At 48.6% G+C, this 22,324-nt stretch overlaps 1 protein-coding gene and 1 long non-coding RNA gene across 2 annotated transcripts in view; both read left to right on the forward strand.

The window, feature by feature from the left end:
• The window catches only part of LOC149354218 (uncharacterized), a 213,227-nt gene that overhangs the window by 43,858 nt on the left and 147,045 nt on the right, over nucleotides 1-22,324 (forward strand). The window lies entirely within an intron of this gene.
• Nucleotides 296-6,459, forward strand: LOC149354219 (uncharacterized). Its single transcript, XR_016291236.1, has 3 exons — nucleotides 296-785; nucleotides 4,144-4,470; nucleotides 6,301-6,459. It is a non-coding gene; the product is annotated as an uncharacterized LOC149354219 (long non-coding RNA).

Genomic DNA, 22,324 nt, shown 5'->3' on the forward strand with positions numbered 1-22,324 from the left:
CACGAGAGGGAACGATATCTCTACGATGTTTGCACGTTTCCCTCCATTTTGCCCTCTGTAGCAACGTTCTTAAGCCTGGCCCGCATCGAGCGTTTTTTACCCGCGAAATCGCGTCGCGCGCCCAACGCCCGCGCCGGCGTCGACGAATTCACTCCCGCATGGTCAGCAGCCGAGCGGCGCGCGCTACGGGCGGAGGGCGTATTCAGAGGAAGGTGATCCTCGTTGCGATTGGCCAACCGAGAACAGACGTCACTGCTCTACTCTACGTCACTCTGTGGGGACTTTTGGGGAACATTGCGCTTCAACCGACAGGGAAAATCTCAACTCTTCGTGAAAATCCTTGCTCACTATCCCGAGGTATCCCAAGGTGCATTTCTTGCTCGCTTGTTTATTTTTTTGCCTTGAGCATGGAGACGGACATGTGCGATGGCGTTGCTTCAGCGGTTTGCGACAAGGCGTTCTTCAATACTGGTAATTTAAAAACACCCATCAAGGATATTCATGGGGAAGGACGCAGTTGTTGCTGCGACGCGTCTTTTCTTTTTCTCTTTCCTCTGATCTCTCCTCTATCTGCACGCGGCAGCGGTGGTGGCTCGGCTCCAGCCAGTAGGCAGGCCCATGCAATTTCCTTTTCATCCTTCTCCCAGTCACAACAACATGTAGTAAGGCACGGCCGTTCTTGTGCGACTTACGCCCGAAGCATTTTGTCGCCCTTCGTGACCTGCGACGGCACCACAACTTCGAGGAAGAGGTGGAGAATCTAGTCTTCGACTCTAATAATAAAGGTAAGAAACGAAGTCTATAACTGTTGCATGCACGCACGCAGTGATCAAAGCAATAAAGGGCCAAAGCGGGATGCAGTCGCGCGCTTAGATTACCAATTGAAAAGTTGCAGTTTATTGACTTTTCGAGTGCGCGCATTTTAAGTTTGTAAACACAAAGCGCGTTCTTTTTTTTTATTTACGGGCTTACACTCACCTGGGGAAACTTGCACGTGGTTTTGTGCACGAAAACTTAGCGATGACATGCACGTTTTTAAAGGAACCATGAAGATTTCAATGGGCTTAGTCTAGTGCGACAGATCTGCAGAGGTAGCCTTTGCGGGCATTCGAGTGAAATGTGTAACGTAAGGTACTATAACCTTTGAAAGCCATGACTTGTCATAGTCATTTTGCACTTATTTGTAATGTAAGGTATAGTTTGTACAAAGTTTAGGTAGTCATAGTTTTGACTCCTAGTAATTCTGAAGTGTAGCATGACTCAGCACTTTACTAGTAACATAAGGTGTGCAGAGTTTGTACAAAGTTGCGTAGTCATGCCTTGCACTCATGACTCATCATTCTGCAACATAGCATGACTGTGCACTTTAATGCTTTGGCATTCTCGCTGGTAAGCAGTCTTATGTGTGTCTGCAGAATTTTTTTTTGGTGTCCTAGCTCCTCCATAAGCAAAGTGACAAGCAGTGCACTCTCTTTCATATTTAAAGTGGAAAAAAACTGCAGGAAAAAAACTGGTCCTTGGAGCAGACTCGCTGCTACAGGCCTTGCTTATGCTTTGTTGCAGGCACCTGCAATGTCTCGACAGGACACACAACATTGTCGCGGCATGCACCAGCTTAGCAGCGCTGAAGCCATGGCAATCGCAACACGCAGAAGTATGTAGGAAGAATGCCCAGCATTGTTCTGCCTTTAGAAGTCAACAGCGCTGACCTGAATTTGTGGTCAAAGGACAGGGCCATGTAAAAGGTTGCTGTGCAGGAATGAGTTTTTGCAGGATGTAGTAAAATTGAAATACTTCCATGTAACAGTCCGTGTAATAACTTAACCTGAACTTAATAATTTTCTCCAAAAATTGTTCCCCATGCGCTATGGCAGGAAAAAACAGTAAGCGAATGACTGATAAATTTTTAACAATAAAAAAGCTGGGAAATGCAGTTCTGCACTGCAGTTAAAGGGACTATGAAACAAATTTATTGAGATTATGTAAAGATAGGCAATCCATCACTCGTCACTCCAGCGCAAGAATTTTTGAGCTAGCATCAATAACAACGAAGTTATAGGCGATTAAAAATCACCCTCCGCCTCTCCCCCCTCAACTCGTACGCGCGCGGCACCATAAAAAAATAAAGAAAACAGCTCCGGGACTGGGCTTCGCCCATGAAAACGTCATTCGCTGACGTTCGGTTTACAACTTCCGGTTGTCGCACTCGCGAGGAGCAGCGTGCGTCGGCAGCGTCTCTCCGGTCTCGGCGCTTTCTTGGATTGCGGCGCGCGTCGGGTTTCTTTTCTAGTTGGCAGAATGGACCCGGACCTGTTCCCGGCTCACACAATGTTTTATTTTTTTGTGCGCTGGTTCGGCCGTCACACCGATGCTGCCAAGTCTTGGCGTGAAACACCGTGCATATACTGAGCCTAGCTCTCGAATGATGTTGGACACCCGGCTGCGGGATCGCAAAATCGCGCCGCCCGACTTAGAACACAAGGAACATACGGTATTACGGTCGTAAAACGGACGGGAGAGTCAAAGAAGGTCGGGACCGAGTCTGCATGTCGAAGCAGCAGCCGAATGTGAACAGCAGCAGTACGTAGCCGTCAGGCCAAGGCCCTCCGCGACAGCTAACACTTCGAGTTCGTCCTGTGCCCTAAGTAAATGCGGCACCTTTTTTTAAGTTCTCGTAGATAAAATTGTCTTCCATCGCAGATCATATCGTGTAAACGTCCATACCGATCGCTGTAAGCTGGAAACTCACCTTCCCGGCGGGAAGAAACAGTGTTGGCAGCGACTTCGGTCAAAGCTTCAGGTGCTTGACATTCATGCCTGACTATCGAACGAGCGCTGGGTTATAGTAGTAAGCGTCAGGTGCAAAGTGTCGACCGCAAACGCGGAGTCTTCGGCGTGCGTGCGACGCTGGCAGTCCGATGCGCTCCATCCAGGCTGCTCGCTCACGCACGTCTCTAGGAGTAACATGCCTGAGTTCAACACCTCGCCAGTCACTGGGTTTACAGCCGACGACACAGCAAGGCGTATTCATCTTGGGCGGTAGAAAAAGGCACTGCTAGTGGCTCCCGAACTCGCGACAGAAAGAGGCGGCAGGGGTAAATTAAAACCATATGCGCGAAGGCAATGCCCTCGCTCGCGCTTGACCCAGGGGGTCGCGCGGCAGCTCGAGCAGACTATTTTCACCGCTACCGGAAGTGTGCCCGTGACGTCGAAGCTGCCGCGGCTCTAGCGAATGACAGCGTGTGGTGGCCTGCCGACGTCATGGGACTAGTGACGTCTATCTTCCCGGTTTTGGTTTCAGAATTGCTCCCTACGAAGACACCAAGCGGCCCGCGAATTTTGAAAAACACGGTTTTTAAAAATTCATAATAAATTGCCGGCTGAGTTCCGAAGACTCATACTTGGTGTCAATGCTTCTGAGCATCACTTCTAACATTTACAAGCGGCTTTTAATTCTTTTCATGGTCCCTTTAAAAGGCTAAAAATGTGAAGCTAAATCTGTGATTGTCATGCGCACTTGGCAGAGGCAAAGCGCCAGTAGTAGTGCGAGAGTACTGCATATGTGCCCACTCCATAGCACATGCATTTTTCTTTAGTGTATGTAAAAAGTACAAACTTTAATTTGGCCTTGCTTTTCAAAAAATGAAAGTAGTGTGATACACAAAAAATTGACAGAGAAGTTTTGCCGAAATTTTATAAACGTGCAAAAGCAGAATTTCATGAACGTTGCCTTGTCTTGTTACTTTACTGTTGGCTTTCTAAGGATGCCTTATGCCGTTATTCATCTGCTATCATTGCGTACACGTTTTTATCAAAATGGAGCCCACCTTTGTTCACGCCTCAATTTTTAAAAATTTCATATTAGTCATGAGTTGTTGTTGTTGTGTTAGATTTATTGGCGCATAAGCTTTAGTCATGAGTGGTCATGGACTTAACATCATATGTTGGCATCGTGTCGTAACTATGTTACAATTCTGCTATGAGGCTGTGGTTGCTATGTCACCGTTGCTATGCTCTTGGCACAAACCCACATACATCGCAGGATCTTGCTCGGGGTTTACCGTTTGGAATTGTGCTTTCACACTAATAATTAACTAAGACTATGTGGAGTGCTTAGTTATGTTTACAATCTTTCCATTTCAGGATTTTGCGCCTGGAAAGACAGAGGAGAAAGCAAAACTTGCTGCCATTTTACAGCTTCTACAGGAAAGAAGGAATGTGCACCAAGGGTTTTTAAACGCTACCTGCACTGCCACCGTTCCGGCTCGTACGAAGAGCTTCCTATAGAACAGCGCCAAAGGCAGGAAAAGGGGCAAGGAAGCTGCAAAATCGGCAAACACTGCTTTGCTACTCTAGAGGTCATGGAGAAAGAGGGCAAGGTATATGTAGTGTTTCAAAAGAAACACTACGGACACTTCAATGAGGCCTGCCACCAAAGGCTGTCCCAGGATGATGCCAGAGTGCTTGCAGGTTAGCCACTCCTCTTGTACAAAGCATTTGTGCATGCTGTGTTGACTGTACCGGAATGTGAAAACGTTTAGAAGCTACACTCCACCAACCTTTCATAAATGGGAGACGAAAGTGCAATAGAAATGTATTTTAGGGGGAAGATATTGCTCATTAACTCGAGTGATCATTTCAATGATTTTTATTATTCTGCGATGCATCTATGGCACAAAAGAGGTGGGACAACACGAAAATGCCTATTGTAAAGTGGGAGAAGGCATGTCCCACAAAACGAGGGGGCGGAAGAAGTTATAGTAAGGCACAGCTTAAGAACCCAGCGGCCAATGCCCCTCAAAGGAAGCCTGCCATCCAATGGCGTCGACCGATTCTCATGATGTCATGGTTAATCCTAGGGGGTAGCATTGCAGGAGGGTGGCAGGTGAAAGGGGATTAGTTATGGCTTTAACTGGATTAACTGATGAAAATCAGCTGACGCCATTGACTGGGGAGTCTTCTTTAAGGGCCATCTGCCACTTCGTTCTCGAGTTGTATCTGACTGTAGTGCAATTCACTTGAGCCTACTTGGTCGCATCGAAGGGTGAAAAACAATTGATCCACGGCACATCGCATGCACAGCACAGTCTGTACGAACTTCATGCCGTTTAGTTTAGAAATGCTTTGTGGAAGGGGTCGTCTTTCGAACTGAACATAATTAGGAATGTCATCTAGCACTGAACTACTCCAATGTCTGTTCTTTTGTTTTTCTGCTGGTTTCATTGACTATCCTAGGTCTGTCGCTCAATTGGCTGACGTTGAAACTTCATCCGTAAGAAGTCGGCTTGAGCTCCATGAAACGTGTCTTGAATGACTGACAGTTGCACTTGATGCTAGCCTCTTTTTTTTGGCTGCCTGTCAAAAGCGTAGGCATTTTGTTGCTGATCAATGCAACGCCACCAGTCTAATGGTTGTATAAGGGCCATGTTTTTTCTCATAAGATAGATTGTCTGCAGTGAACTTTCATTAATTAGAATTATTTGGCTGTTTTGGCACTTCATCAGTAATGCTCACAGGAACGGCTGTGGTTTGAGTGTTCAGCTACTAAGCTGGAGTACCCGGGTTAGAACCCGGCTGCGGCAGCTGAGTTTCGATGGAGGCAAGAGGTGCCCACGTGCTGCGCAGTGTCAGTGCCCAAAGATCCCCAGGTGGTCGAAATTATTGCGGAGCCCTCCACTACAGCACCTCTTTCTCTCTTGCTTCTTTCACTCCTTCTTTCCTTCATGGCATGGTTGAGGCAGTTACTGCACCATTTCCTTTCCTGAAAAACCACTAATATAAAACACAAGCCTGCACAAGAGTTGAAATCGCAAAAAAAAACGAACAAGCAGCATTTATATTTCAGTTTATGTATGACTGGCATGCCCTCCAATTGTCTCTGACTTAGCAGCAGTCATTTAGGTGTTGAAACTGAAACAGCATGAGAAAAATATTCACTTAGAAATTACTCACCTGGCGTAAGTGAATTCTGCATTGTGACTCGTGTACACTACTGTCTTGTGCAAAAGTCCAAAGAAACAAAGATCGCGTTCAAAAATTTGGTGTCCCTACTCCTTTAACGGTTGCTGTCAGGCGAATTGGTGCATTTTTTGAATATGCAGAATGAAATGGGATAGGATGAGAAGCACACGTCCTTATTCTTTTCTTGTCCACATTTTCAGTGCTGTTATATTCTGCATTTATAACACGCTGTATATAACTTCCCTGTTTTGCATTGCAGTATGCAAGTTTAAACACTCAAGCTCATAAAAATAAAGTCCATCTGCCTTTGAAACAACCATTTTGTCGTGTGCTTTGCAGTGCCACAAAAGTGAAATGAAAGTAAGATGAACTGTGTGTCACCTGTGAAAAGGAACAAAGTGCAAGACGAAGGAATCCGACCAGAAGTATTTGTCACTTTATTACATGGCTGTAGGCAGATGAACCACCAGAGATGTTAACAGTTTTTTTCTGTACCATTTTCAGGCCGGTTAGAAGGAGTGCCAGAAAAAACCATTGTGCACAACATCCGAGCAGGTACAAGTGGATCAAGCCCACGGATGCAACTTGTGACCACTAAGGACCTCCGTAACATTGCAGATAAGTTTAGGATTGGCAAAACAGAGCAGAGAGATGCAGACAATTTTAAGAGTGTTGAATTATGGGTCGAAGAAAGGAGGGAAGAAAATGAGTCGCCACTGTTGTATTACAGGAAGAAGGGTGACCCCAACAGTCATGATGGTGACTTTGAGCGAGCATTAATGACGTTCCCACAACGAGAGCTCCTTTATGAATTGGGGGCAGCGAAACTGTGCATTGACTCCACCCATGGCATAAATAAGTACTAATTCCAACTGACAACCCTGCTTACAATTTCTCAAGATGCCTTTGGTATCCCGTGTGCCTACTTGATTTCAAAAAGGGTGAACACGGGCACTGTGGTGAGGTTTTTCGAGGCCATCAAAGAAAAAACACAATACCATGTCAGGCATTTATGTCTGATGATGCCCCTGTTTATGGCAGTGCATGGGAGCAGGTGATGGGTCCCTTGAGGAGTCGACTGCTTTGCAGCTGGCAGGTGCTACACAACTGGAGCACGCACCTGAATACAGTCACAAACAAGGACTGCAGGAGTACAACAAGGGACATGCTGCACACTCTGATGAAGTGGACAGATGAGACTGACTCTCAACAGTTGCTCCCTGCACTTCTTGGTATCCACTCCAAAGAGCATCAGCTTAATTGCCTTTGGCTTCGTCAGAAATTTTGAGAAAACATACGCAATGAGGGCATGTCAGTGGGCTTACTGCTATAGGCAGTACATTGGATTAACAAAAAATAATCACTTGGAGTCAATGCACAAGGCACTGAAGTACTCTCACTTTGGTGGCTAGGTAAATGGGTGATTGAATACATTAATCAAAGTACTCTTCAATTTCACATCCGAAAAACTTTACAACAGGTGTCAAAGGAGGAGCAGACCACCGCAAATCTGCCCTATTTAGGAAGCGTAAAGTGGGGATTGAGCTAGCTTTCTAAGTCCAGTACTGAGAGAGTGGGAGATGGCCAGTGGCATGTAAAGTCACAAAGTTTGGTGAACTTCAAGCACACAGTGGAAAGAACTAGCAAATCGTGCAGTGGCTGCGAGCTTCATAGTGAGCAGTGCGAGGCTTGCCACAACATGTACACATGTACATGTTGACCATGCAACGCATGTGCACACGTGCAAGCACATGCATGCTGTTGCTATAATGGAGCTACACTCGTGTCAGATGCAGAGCAGCCAGAAAGTAGCATCTGACTGTGCTGGCGTTTGTAGGCCCTGCCAGCTGAAGATGGCAGATTTCAGGTGAGGGATTAGGATTATGTTATGAGCTAGTTGGCAGGCTATTCTGACAAAGTGCTTTAGCATAGCAAGCTCAAGACACAGCAGGGAAGAGGAGTGCCATTTGCTAATTTTCTTGAAGCCCACATGGTCATGAGAAAGGTGCGCCATCATATCCCATATCAAGCAGCACCATTGAGGGTGCACTACAGGCCTCTGGTATTTCTTTTCTAGTCATTCCTTTTTCCCGAAACTTTCCTCCTAGGAATGGAGAACTCATCCCGCCACGGCGCCTCAGTGGCTCTGGCATTCTTAGACTGCTTACCCGAAGGCTGTGGGTTTGATCCGGCTATGGCGGCCACATTTCAGTGGAGGCAAAATACAAAGATGGCCATGTGCTGTGCAAAGTCAGCGTGCATTAAAGGGCCCCAGGTGGTGTAAATTAATCCAGAGACCTCCATTATGGTGTCCCTCATAGCCCATGTGTCGCTCCCGAATGTTAAACCCGACAATTAAGAAATTGAGATATTTCAGGCCCCTCATTCCCTACTCAGAATCTACTTGTGTGAGTACGCCCTCTCTGGCACTGCTCAACAGAGAACTTCTGACAATTGGCAAACATTTTTCATCTTTGGGAAATTAGTGCACTCATTTTCTTGTTCATACCTGCCTTGCATTCACTATAATTTTATTTCTTCGTCATCCCTGCTTGATTTCATTTTGTCTGCATGTGATGCACTCAGAGAGGCATGCGCTCTTCAATAAAATTAGTATGAAGTGTCGCTCCATGCTGCATTCCTCTTTGTTGCGTCGTGCTGTCACAGTGCACCGCCCTTGTAGGACATCTTGAGAAAAACAGCGCTTGCAGACAAAGGACCAGAACAAGAAGGACACACAAAAAAAAACAGCGCAGTTGTGTGTCCTTCTTGTTTCCTTTGTCTGCAAGCGCTGTTTTTCTCAAGATGTACCCCAACCAACTCGCCCAGCAACACACCTTGCCTTTTAGGACAGTTGACAATATGTGGTTCTACAGTTCTGCAATGCATATGAGAAAAAGTATTCTTGACAAAAGGCTAAGCCGTAGCTGTCATCTTGCACACTGAAAGCTGCAGCGCAAACTACTATTCATCTTATTTTGCAAAGAGAATACTGCTGCAACAGAAAAACAGTATTACTCATTTTTCAGAGCATTGCTGGTGCAATTTGTGACACGAACTTATATTGCCATGGTAGAAACAGCCGTGAATAGCCTTCCCTCACATGATAAAGCACTTCATAAATGAACTTGCTTGGCTCTTACGCAGTGTCTCTCCACCAGCCTTCCAAGCAATGAGCCTTCTGTTGTGTGATGGGAACACTGTGCCAATTTTGTTGCCTAGAAATTCTAAAATGCCCCTATTTGTCGAGAAGGCAGCTTAGATGAAACATATAGTGCCCAGTTAATGTCATTTCCTTTTTACTCATTAATGAAAAATGCTTCAAAACCCAACTGCAATGAAATTATAATTTGGCTAGAATGCCTGTTAATGTGCTGGGTGTGTCATAAAACTAATTGCAACAAAGTTTCATACTTCTCAGAAAACTGACTCTGTTGCTACAAGTGTTTAAAAAGCTGTGTAGTAGACAACGTGGCATGTCCATATAGGCAGATACGGATACCCGAGTGCCATACGGCCTCATGTCTGGCCCATTGGGAATGACAAGAAACTAAGACGCTTATTTACAAAAAGAAGAACAAGGAATCAAAATTTAAGAGTTCATGACGTCGAATGACTGGATGAGCCTTTCACCCAGGGCCCAGAGCCAATGGATGAACCTATTACCCAAGGTTCAGAGCCACACTGGATGAACCTATTACCGAAGGTCCAGAGCGTTCGTGCCAACTTTGGTCGCAGGTTATATAGCCCAAGGCTCCGCCCTTTCACCAGGCGACAATCCATCTCGACACAAAAGATCGGCACTAGCACAGCCAACGAAGACCTGTTGAGCCCTTTCACTAGACGGCAATTCTTCGTGGCACAAAAGATCGCCACCACACGTCACTGCCAACCAAGCCACCTGTTGAGAGCCCGCACGTGGGGACTGGCGAGGAAGAAGCTAAGTCCGCATTCCTATAGCATTGTGTCAGCCGCTCGCGTCCATCGAACACAGGTGTGGCCTGTTGACGTCACAGCTGCGCAAGCTTCCTCTGATTCGTTCCGTTTTTTTTTTTTAAGGCGAGGGACACCCTTTTTTTCCTGTCGTCGGTTGCTCCTCGAAGGGGAGGTCGTTTTCGCCGAGCCGAGTGTGGGAAGAGCCTCATCGGCCACTTCCCAGAAAGTCACCCTTGTCTGTGAGGTCATCGTGGTGTCAAGTTGAACGACCCGTCGAAATAGTGCTACTGTTGAATCCTCCTCGAGTTGATCTCGGGTCTCAAGATGGGTCGTAACAATACCTTCTCTACAAATGAGCCACTGCACAGCCCGCACAGACAGTACGACCTCAGGCATTCAAGCACATCCTCGATCACTGCCATGCATTCTCAGGCCACGCAGTCCTTCTGGCCCAGGACACAAACACCATTATCTCAGGCCAACTGGAGAATGCGAGTGCTTCCGATTCCGGATTCAGTTCCCGTACCGCAGCGGTGGCCTACTAGTTTGAGCATCCGCCTCGTATGCGGAAGGTGTGGGGTCGAAAAAATGTCAGAGCTTGAGTGCCCGAGAAACAACTTGTGCTATAGCGCTCTTTGGCCAAAGCTAGTTTCATTTGCGCCATAAAAATTCCTCATCATCATCTGTTCCCGGTTGCGTCATACTTTTGATGGCCGACATCGTTCACATCGCAGGGAATCGCGCATAGAGCGTCCGCTGTGAAGTTAGCGGATATATAACGGCCAACGTGAGAGACTGGACTTCATTTGCATTGTAGCACAGGCCAATTGGAAGTTCGCTAGGGCAGGATGGCCCCGAATTGTTTGGCGCCAAGTCAGTCATGAGTGCTTCGTTTACCTAGCTTTTCGTGTTCATCATTTTTGATGCAGTCGAGTTGACTTGGATGATGATGATTCGTGGTGGTTGCAGTTATTAATGCTATAATTTGCGCCGATACATTAAAAAAACCATGAACAGCCACAAAAATCATATTTTGGGGTGAGCGAATATTCGGAACTCGCGAATAACGAATTGAATGTCCTCGTATTCGATCCGCTGAACGAATCAATACTACAATGTGAAAATTATTCGGAAGAAATGGAATATGTTCTTAAGTTTTTTGATACTTGTCGAGAAATTTGCGATAACTTTGATAAATGCTGGACGTGGATTGTTTCCAAAGGATGAACCCATTCTGCGTCGCACAGCATGCTGCCGCAGTGCATGTGCACAGGAAGGGGAGGGGTTCAGCGGCACGACGCGGCCCATAGTCCTCATACATGGCCTCCGATGTTGGGCGAAGTTGCAGGGCTCAGACAGATTTGTAAGCCCTGCCTTAAGTCTGGGAACCCATGACTAATATGTAGCTCCCGCCCCTCTCATGGATGAGATGTGGCGTCAGTTCATTCGCTCTCGTAAGCAGGAGCAAAGCGCAATTGTCACATACGTACGACATGACAGTCACATATCTGATACTCGGACTTCATGGCGCGTATTCCTTTCTAGAGGTCTGTGTCGCGTGTTTTGGCATCTCTAGATACAAGGCTCTAGAGTTAAATCGCCGTAGCGCAGCGCCGCCGCTAGCTCTTCGCTGTGCCCCACAATTATTCGCTTCGCAGGAACATTCATGCAAATGCCGAATTTTCTTTAAATATTCGAGTCGCATTCTATTTGGTTATTATCTTCACTACTCATATTGGCTTAGATTTTGAAAGAGTGCTATTCACACAGACCTCTTTCACGTGCAATTTCTCTAAAATCTGCACAAGGTTAAAACTCATAATCTACACAAGGCTGTGTGCGTTCACGCAGTAAAATCAGGTTTGCTTGTCCTTCTGGTATTTAGGTGAAGGCAACACAAGCCTTTGTGATAATGTTGTCTACCGAGTTCAGCGAAGCTTCTTGCAATCGCATCAGTTAGTCCACGCTGGCGACCGGTGGTCAAGAGCTCTCTTCGTCTGCGCAGCTCGTCGTTCCCCTCGTCACCCGTACCTGCGACGCCGAGGCTTGCATCGGCAAGAACACGGCCGGAGCATCCGCACTATTTCCGGCCGCACTTCGGCTCTCCATGACGTGCCGCGCAGCTGTCGGCGCGTCGCTCTTCTCCGGTTGCATCGTGCTGTAGAGGTGCACGACCCCAGCCTACGCCGGGATGTACACATCACCGTTGCTCGATGAACTCCGCCATGGTTACCGGCGTGGGCGGGTCAGTATCATCATATTTACTGTAGACTAATTATTTGCTGGTGCGTCTAGGAAAAACAGCGTGCACAGTTTGACGCATGATTGATGTGACATCAGGATTCCGCTAAGAAATTTTAAAAATAAAACATCCAGATTTTGATTCGTCACTTCTGTGTTCTCAAATTTTTTATGACCGGGAGAAGTTGTCGTGGTCCCTGTATCGAACTTCGTTTAATACCTGAGTCTGACTGATGTTTTGGTATTGTTGACCAGTCGCTCCAGTTAGTTTCATGCTTTCCATCCCTTCGTATAGCCTCACATCAAAATGAAAACTATAGTAGGATATAACTTACAAAAACAGCAGCTGCCAACACCAGGACGCGTTCAGCGGCGCCCTTTATTACTCCGCTGGCCAATCGCAACAATAAACGAAATCACCATTTTAATGTTTGACTATATCAAAGAATCCACGCGTCAAAATTCTTGAGCTCATAATTTTTTTCTTGTGATAAGCTTCTTGTTTAGAAAGCAAAAAACGTTTAAGCAGCACTCTACTCTTTTCTCGTGGATGAATTCTTTGCACGGAGGCTGAATGTGGGCGGAACTTCACTGCAGACTTAGGTTGCATCCCACTATACAAATGATTCCTATAGACTCCTGATTCTTCACCAGCATCCGGTTGGAAGTTGTAATGAACAGTTTTGAATTTTTGCGTCTTGAATGAATACCATTCGCAAGGAAAAACTTTACGATTGCGTCTTATTCATTAAAATCACGTATGACGTTTAAGCTCTCGCTACTAAGTCGAAACAGGTTTCATAAACTGTATATCCTTAAGTGTAATTTTTTTCTTCGACCTTCTTTATGTTTGTACAGATCCAAACACTCATACCACATGCACAGCATTTTCCTACAGAACTCGGCTATGTTGATGAAAACCGTGCAGAGTTGAAAATCTTGTCAACTTATAAAGAAGGCCACTTCTACAATAGGAGTGTTTTAAAACAAGTGTCGTGTCAAACAACGTCTGCCCATCACTTCAAAGGGTAAGTTACGGCTGTCCTGTAGAATCCAGTTTCAAGTGAAAGTAGAAAGAAAAGAATCATGCTGGCTCAAACTCTATACTGGGTATGGCAGATAACCCGAGACATCTTGGCCGAGGAGCGCGCATACCCGCGCCCCCAAATACACGCCGCTGGGCAATGTGTACCGTGTATACATGCCCTTCATGCCCCGTTCCCTGTGACAGATGGCTGGCACGGCGAGCCGTTTGTCGTATTGTTGGCTGCGTGGCACCGTGGAAATAGACACAGGTCAGTGGCTCTCCCTTTCTGCTGAGGTGCAACGTGAAACGGCGAGTAACAAGTACGCCGGCCAGAGACGTGTGCTCTTCGATGTGGCAGCATGCGCTTTTTGGCAGTGTGGTTTATTACTTCAACGCACCCGGAAAGCCACGATTTCTTGTATGTCAGCGTTGATGAGAATTAAAGTTCGCATAATTCCAGAAAATAACTGGGCTATCTCTGCCGTCCAGTTACTAATCTCTAATTACAATGAGGTGACCAACAGTGACCGTTGATGAGTTTGAATTTATTTTAACTACGCAGCTTACTAACTACTCATCACCTACCGCCGAATGTAATCGCGTTATCGGAATTTGCAGATAATAGTAATGTTGCAAGGCCTTGCAATGAGACTGAGTGACGTGTAGAATTAGACGACTTTTTTTTCTCCATCCCTCAGAGTCAAGCAGCGAACACAAGCACCGGCAGGCAGCGGACACATTTACCCTAAAACCTTTCGTGATTCACTTGCTTGCGGATGTGACATGAAAGGAACAACAAAAAGGGAAGTCCCTCTGGAAACGCCTTTAAAACGCACGACCGCTCAAGGGTATTATTTAGAGTGATCCCAAGAAGCAGGAGAATGGTATTCCGAACGTTTCGCCCTAGGGCCATTCGCTACTACGCATTCTGAATCACGGCTCAAATTTATCCATCCAACCCTGAGCGCAAGTTTTCGCAAAGGATATCTCCGTGGGGTCAGGCACGCATGCGTACCTTGGCGCTTAAAGTCCTCCTCGGGGGAGCATCGAGCAGAAACGAGAAAAGGGCAACGTTTTCGAGTTCTGTTGCCGTCCGTGCCCGGAGCTTTGCACATGTGTACCTTCCGGGAGAAAAGTATTGTGGACGATCACATAGAAACCTGGGCATACTGCAGCGATGCGTGCGAAAGATCGCCTGGTTTTACTGTACCACACATTAAAGAAGCCAACTCCAACTTCGCCTCCACCAGGGGAATTTCGAAACGCAGCGGCCGATAACAAAGCTTATACTCTATGGTTGCCTCCCTAGGGCGAATTCGAGGCTTTTGGCTCCGATTGTATGTGCACATCTAGGATCGCAAGGAGCGCTGTGCCTAAACATCCTAATAACGTTACAGTATCCCACCGGGGAAGTTGTCAAGCCGGATACAAGAGTAGAGTATAGAAGAGTAGATTCTTGCGGACGTCTTCGACCAGTGTCACTGAGAACGGATACTCGAAGAAGAGAGACAGCATGGAGCTTGTCTGACAGAGGAAGCCGACCAGGCAGCCGGTCCATTTCAGCACCCGCAGTCAGATGGATGCCGACATCGCCGAAACTAAAGCTCAGTGGGGCGCATCCTGCGGCGCTTATGTGCATGCTCGGGTGGCATTGACTGGCGACGCATCTGCGGCATTCCAGGAGACGAAAACGGCAGTTGAACGGTCCCCCCGAAACTGACATGGGATGTGTGCTGTCCAAGGACGAGAACTCGTTAGCATCACCCTCCAGCCATATGGAGAGCGTTACTCTACAATCGAGGGGCTGTGTTGATCGATACTGGTGTTCGAGAAACACGTGTCCACGCTACGGGAGCAATGTTCGACAGAAGCAGATATTTATCAGTCCCCGCCAGGGCCGGATTAAGAAAAATGGGGGCCCTGGGCTAATGTGCATGTATACGTAGGCCCCCTCTCCGTTTCCCTCTATTGACCCCCTGGCCCCCTCCTACACTACTGGAATATATCCCATATTTCATTGTAATTCCACCTAATTAAAGAGAACGAAGTGCGATTAATGTGATTCATGCCCAGTGACGCGTTAGCATTAGTTTTACAGCTCGGAAGACAAAACGCGACTCTTGGAACGCGCGACACGTCCCGTCTTTGTCAAAAGTAACCAGGCTGCATGGTTTGCTTCTAGCTTGTATAGTGGAGCCCTTGTGGCTTTCCTAAAGATCGAAAGGTGTTGGAAGGTAAGAAGACCCCCAGTCCTTACCTTTAAGGACCATTTCAGCTTCAGGGAAGCTGAAAGGGCACCACAGTACGAGCTAGAAGCAAACCATGCAGCCTGGCCACTTTTGACAAGGACTGTACGTGTCCGTCTGTGGCCGAGCGGCGAACCTGTTATCTCGACCTGTTATCTCGAAGTTTCCTTGCCGGCTTTAAATTGAACGATGCCGCGACCAGCGGGCATTCATAGATCGACGACTGACGAGCACGTTTGTTGCTTACGCCGCCGCCGAGTGATTCAGTTCTTTTGCGGGCGCAAGTCAGCCCAAATAAAGAGCTTCGTTTCCAAGTCTTGTTGGTGTCTTCGTGACCGCTGGACTGTTGTCACTACAACGTGACAATACTGTCACACGTAGACGCCGCTTCGAACGCCGCTGCGCATTCTGGTTTCATTTTTGCCTACCCTGCCCTAATCATACTTGTGACACTAAAACGTACGTTGCATTTCCTTACATCTGTAAGCCATACAGAGGGTGCAATGCAACTATTTTTTACATCTAGCACCGCATAGCGTAGTAGCGGATATATTTGCAGTTTTAAAATTTAATAAGGGGATTTTTAGCGGATTATGAAAGCAGTTCCAGCGGAATGCATGGCGGCGAGGCAGGAGTCCCACCTCGCCTCTATGTAAAAGCGGATGCTATGCCGACTCCAGGATTCTCAAACACACTACAGCTTCAGACGACGGGGGGATTGGCAGGAAACCACGGAAACCCTTCCACAATCCGTAAGCAAACGCATATATCTCTTCGTAAGAAGCCTCCACCCTCCCCCCCCTCCCCTCCGGGTCAGCAGGGCATTCCTGTTTTGAGTCGCCGAGCCATTTCGTGGAGCTGACGAAAGGCCATACTGCGCATGCGCGAGGAGCCGTGACGTCACACGGCGCACATGCTGGCGCGCCGCCGCCGTCGTTGCGCGGGCCGCCGCCGCGCTAGCCAGTTGCGCATGCGCAGTAGCGGTGCATAGCTAGCGTGCCGGGGCCGCCGCCGCTGCCGCGCACTCTCCATCGCCTCTCTCTCTCTCCTCGTTGCTTTCGCAATCCTCCAGGTTTAACCAGAGCTAAACCACTGCCAATTTTTTGTAGCTGGACAAGCTCCCCCCAAATGATTCGGCTAAATGAAGTTATATTATCTGGGGGCGCGCCTCCTCGTTCTGGTTTTCTCGCTTCATACGTATGACTCGAAGTTCCATTGTCCGTTGTTCCATATACTAAGTTGGTTAGAATAAATTGGCTCCTTTTCCTGCCGTCGGAGGTGAGGCCGTTGGTTGCAGCACCCCCCCCCCCCCCCTTAATCCAGCGCCGATCCCCGCGTACGTGAAATTTCGGAGAGCCTCCGCCGACATGCTGATTTGAAATTAAGTGTAAATGAGAAAATACAATGGCTTCATGACCTGGGCTGTGCGTATAACCACGCATGCATGCGTACACACAAGCGCTCCTCACACCTCCGCACTGTTTCTAAAAATGCGAGCGCAGCGTATGCCCACCAGTACAAGCGTTTGTGATCCGTGCTGAAATAACGAACCGCGAAGTTATCTTGGAGACTTGCTATTGCAATAGGCCGAACATAAACATATGCCCAACGGTCAATGTAAGCGCACGCTCAGTTCGATACCCCCGCAGGGGTCTATGCGTGGATCCGAGCTACGCAATCGTGCGCAAGCGCCAGGTATTTCACACGAATGGCTGCGCTGTGATTCGGAACGATTCGGGGCGGTGTGGACCGCCCGTAGTTGGAGACCTGCGGCCTACAGGTGAGGCGAATGGTGGAGGTCAGCAACTCGATGTATTTATATAGCTCATGAAACTCATGGGAATAGAACTGGCCTACTAGGCACGCCTTTATTTCTTCGGGCTTGTCACACCAACTGCCTCGAAAACTAGCTCGCTATTTTCGGGTATATGAGGAAGCAGCTCGCAAAGAAAGAACTCGCGTCCAAATAGCACCGAGCCCAGAGCCGAACTGCGCAGCTGCGTAAAAGCACGAGGGGGGAAGCTGCACGGTGAATAAACAGGGCATGAAAAACAAGCGCGCGTCATAACAGTACGCTGAAAAAAGGAGCGCGTTCACAAAGCAGCGCGGCAACAAAATGACATGGCGAAAGAAAAGGGAACAGTAAAGACCTTTAGTAATGTGTAAATATAGTTTTGGGGGGTAAAAGGACGGTCTCTTCCTTCTTAGGGTGTTAGCAGTAACGGATGTAGTCGGCCTTTATCGACAGAGCACGACGTTCTAATCATAAATAGAACACTCTCGCCCAAAAAGGAGCTTTTTCAAGCTAGAAAAGACCAATGAATGAAGTACAGGTGTCGCCACTACCGGAAGATTGCGTGTCTGAACCTACAATTGCGGATCTCAGAGGCTACTCTCCACCGCCAATCACTTAAATACGGTGGTACCCCGCCCTTTTCGGTTAGGGCGTCACGAGTTTCAGTCGAATGACGCGAGGATTTTTAAATGCAATTTTGATGCTTTATACGCATATTTTGCTGCCGGACAAGCGTCACAATAGCTACAAGGAGCCAGAGTCTGAATTTGTACTGAGAACCATAACTGGATTGAGTTGGCGGCAGTGTCCTTTTAAGCTGGTTAACTAAATTATAATAGTTAATACTTAACTATCACAGTTGGCCACAGTTGTAGTTAATGATTTAAATCTGGAGGAGCACTAAATTTCCACTAACGCGATTCTCGTTGGGGCTGCATTGCCCGTAATTCTGGCTCCCCGGCCGGAAGAGACGGAAACCGCAAGGAGCGATGAGCGCAGGCAGCAGCACTACCGAGGAACCAAAGTTCCGGCAACGCTTTATTGCGGGCGCCGCTCCCCCGTAGCTGAGCTGTGACGAAGCGTCGAGGGCATGATGTCATTTCATGTAGACAGCAAAAAAAGGCTGAAAACCAGGTGTGACTGGGCGTTCAACAAAATCTCCCCCTCCCCCTATCCCCTTCCAGGTTTCTTTTCTGCCCATTGTCAGACGCACTGGGGAAATAGCTGGGATGGATCCTAAAGGTTCTGTTTAAAGTAGATTTTGATATAAGACGATGACCATTTCATTATTATTTTGCTCAGTCGCTCCGCCTTCCGCCTTTACAGATGCTTTCAACGAGATGGGTGAAGCAGCAGTTACCACAACGAGCACAGTCTGATATCAATACATTTACGTTATCGCGCTAGGGGGAGTGGGAGCATAAACTTTATTTCCGCCGACAAATGTAGCTGACTGTAGAGGGCTAGCATGCGCCATGTGTGTTTATTCCCCCCTCCCCCCTCCGCCTCCTTTCTTCGCGGCTAATGGAGGTGAGCTTCGCCGTTGAGCGGGCCCCAAGGTGATCTTGCGCACGGTCTTAGGAGCGCCCATCTTTCTGTATCCTGTGTCGCCGCTGCAGACTCCGGCGAGCCCCCGGCGGGGGGGCTGCGAGGAGGGCGCAAAGCAGGAGGCGGCAGTTAGCGTTCAAGGCGGGCAGCAGCCAGAGAGGGAGCGGCCGGCTCTCCCAAGCCTCCCATTGTCCCCTTTCGGGGAAGGACGCGTGTTTCTCGCCGGGACCGCGTGGCGCCAGTGTGGAAAGAGCCATAAAAATGTCAACACCACCACTGCATCGTACGCCGACGGCTCACAGCGTCTTGACAAACACCACTTGCGGCCCAATTTAGACACTAACGCTTCGTCGGAGGTTCGACAGCGTTTCTTTTGAAAAGAGAACACTGCTAGACGAAGCGGGGCCGGGCGCGTCCTTATGAATGGGTGTTGTGGGCGACAGTGCAGCTGGCTGGCGTCCGGTATGGCCCCGAGGCTCGACAACTCGGTCTCAAGAAACGGGCGCATGCAGAAGACGCCACAGGACAGAACGAACACAGCCACCTGCTTAATTACGGACAGTGACGGATGCTTGAGTTATGACGCCGCCCGGACCCCGGAGGACGGCTACGGGGTCGGCAGTCCATTGTGATCCGACTCGTATCGAAAAGTGGTTCTACGCTCCCGGGTGTTGTTCGCGACGGTCGCAGCTGGGGTTGGGGCCGATAATTGCCCTAGTTCCGATGTGAAGGACTGTGTACGGGAGGCCTAGGCATGGCCCAAAAGAACTCTCTCCACCGACTAGCACCAGAGACACTGTGTCTGCCTTCAAAATTATTGCCCTGCCCAGTCAGCGAAGGCGGTTGTGTGGAATGCGGCGGGCGCAGCAGAAAGACGTGCGAAGTAGCCAGAGGGCAAAAGAGGAGAGGCCGCGCGGGGAGCCCAGCGCGACCACACGCATCCCTGCGGCCCATTTTGCAGCGCGTCCCCAACTTCCCCCGCTTTTGGCGCAGAGACAGGCACGTTTATGCGTTTGTGTGTGCGCGCATGGCACGCCTGCAGACGGCCTTGTTGCGAGGTACGGGCTGCGGACTCGGAGAAGGCTAGGAGTTGGGTCTTTATTAAGCGAAGTTAACCCAAAAGAAAAGAGGGCCCCAGGCCCCTGGAAAATACAGACTGGCTCCCCGAGCAGCTGCTCTCTTCCGCTGCTAGAGGAGGACTCTCTTTGTCCATTGACGGCCGAGTTTTCGAATGCCGTGGTCGCGTGACCAAGCCGCGGTTCTTGGAAGAGGGCGTCCTTGGAGATCGAATCCAGACCACCCCGAGTTCCGATGAGAAGAGAGAGGACAGCCGTGACCCTCATAAATATGTCAAGTTCGAGAGGAGTGCGTCTTCGGCTGAACATGAGCCCCGCGTTCGCGAAGAGGCCGGCACCCTGCAGCGCCGAGGGTAGGCCGGAACGCTCGCGGCACAAACAGTTTCCCGGAGTTCGCGGGCCCACAGGCCAGCAGAGTCTTGTAACGCAACGGCCTTACTAACGGCTCGAGGTGGCGGGGAGGCCGGCAAGCTAGCACCAGGAGGGCTCCCAGCAGAGGAGGCGAGACGCTGGTTTAGGGGAACTGTTGCCCTCCGAGGGACACCTGATCCCCTTCGACACATCCCCAACGGGGCCGCCGGCCGTCGCGTCCTAACGGCCGCGGCTTCCTGGAAAAATCGGCGGGCGCCCTTGGTCGGCTGCATGAGCAGCAACGGCGAAAAACCGTTGGGCGAGGAGGACACCGAAGGAAAGAAAGAGAGTCCTCAGAGAGACGCGTTGGAGACAGAAGGGACAAAGGCGAGAACGAGCAGAGACGGGCGAAGTGAACGGAAGGAGATCGCGCTGGTCTGTAGTCGGCGAGGCCGGACCTGAGGGCATCCGCAGCAAACTGACCGCCAGCCGAGACGCCCAAGAAGCCTGACGCCACAATCCGTCATAGTCATCGAAACGTGGGACCGCCACCAGGCTGAGCGCCACCACGCCAGATCAGCCGAGAGCGAGGCACCTGTTGGCCGGACTGCACCGACGCCTACAAGACAGCGGTGAGCGGAACTCCCAGTTTCACCTTCAGGCAGAGAGTGTGAATAAATTAGGTTGACTCGGAGGCGTTGTGTGTTGGCTCAATTTTCCTCGCTTCAGCAGAACGCGTGGATAGCAACAACATTTGTGTTGCATTGTGACTGACCCCCGACAGGCGGGAACTCACACCCAGAACCGTCAAGGTCACGGGTACTGGGGAGACAGACTTACAGTGGAAGTGTTTTGCTATGTTGTTTTTAAGTATTTTGGTTTTCTTTCATAGGGGAGACAGTTTTTATAATACAGTGGAAGTGTGGGGCGTGGTACGTAACCCAGCGAGCCAATCCGTTTGTGTGTCCATTCTCGGAATGTACGATGTTTTAAGCGAAAATGAAGTCCTTTTATGTATATTTGAGAGAGGGTTATGTGCCTTACGAAAATTGGAGGGCGGGCCACACGGCTAATAACCAATCGTATTAAAAGTTGGACACGATTGGATGCTGAAGAATGTGGGCCGGGCCCATGTGTCTTTAAAACTAGGTCCCGGAGCCCGGAAAAAGGGTTCTTGGCTACGGAGATAGATGTAATGCATCTTCGGCTATGCCAAGTAGGGGCCTCCCCTAAATGTTAGCCAGTTCTATGTCGTTGTTGTGCTCACTGCTCAACGTTGTATGTATATAATACCCCTGTCAAGCGGGCAAGTTAAGTGCACTTACAGAGAGTGTACTTTGCTGTAAGTACACTTTGCCGCATCTAAACGACGCAAGTGGAGTGTCACTCGCGGGAAAGTACACTCCGCGAGGATTGCGTTCACGGACCACACTTTGCTGGCCGAGTGCGTAGCCTCGACGCCAGCGGTTCCAATGGTACAAAATTTATAATGCATAAAAAGTACTTACAACTTTATTTTACGTGCTGTAACACTGTTTTCAGAAAAAAGTTCGTTGGTTATAGCTACAAGCGAAGCAACAAAACAAGTAAACGTGATCAGATGCAACATCGCTGCCCGCTGCCATCTTGTTTGTTGTCGAAATTCTGGATAGTCTTGGCTGGTCTTGGCTTTTCTGCTATTTTCATTTTTTTTTTTCATCGTTAAAAACTGTTGAGCCTCGCTTTATTTGCACTATCACGTTAAGCAATCAAATATTATTAGTCTTTTTTCTTTTCCATCGGCCTGTTCAGAAATTCCGCTCATTTTCTGTAGCAATTATTTTTTTACTATGAGTGCACTTTGCTTTCCCGTTTAGCACCGCGTAGCCCAAAGTGTCACTCGGGATGCCAAAGCGCACTCCCCGTAAGTGCACTTAACTTGCCCGCTTGACAGGGGTATAAGTAAACTATTGTACATAAAGCTCCAGTATATACCCCCGCAAGTTCTCTATTGTTGCCGAGTATTGTCTGCTACAGCTTCATTCAGCCTTCGAGTCATCAAAAGCCGTCTCAGACGGGGCACCTCTGGTGCAAAGAAAGGAAAGAAAAGAGGAAAAGAACCTTTTCGCTTGGTTGGCGAAACTTTACTCTGACGGTGTGGGAT

This window comes from Amblyomma mixtum, chromosome 3, assembly GCF_055824585.1.
Source record: "Amblyomma mixtum isolate Tamu chromosome 3, ASM5582458v1, whole genome shotgun sequence".
Taxonomy (NCBI): Eukaryota; Metazoa; Arthropoda; class Arachnida; order Ixodida; family Ixodidae; genus Amblyomma; species Amblyomma mixtum.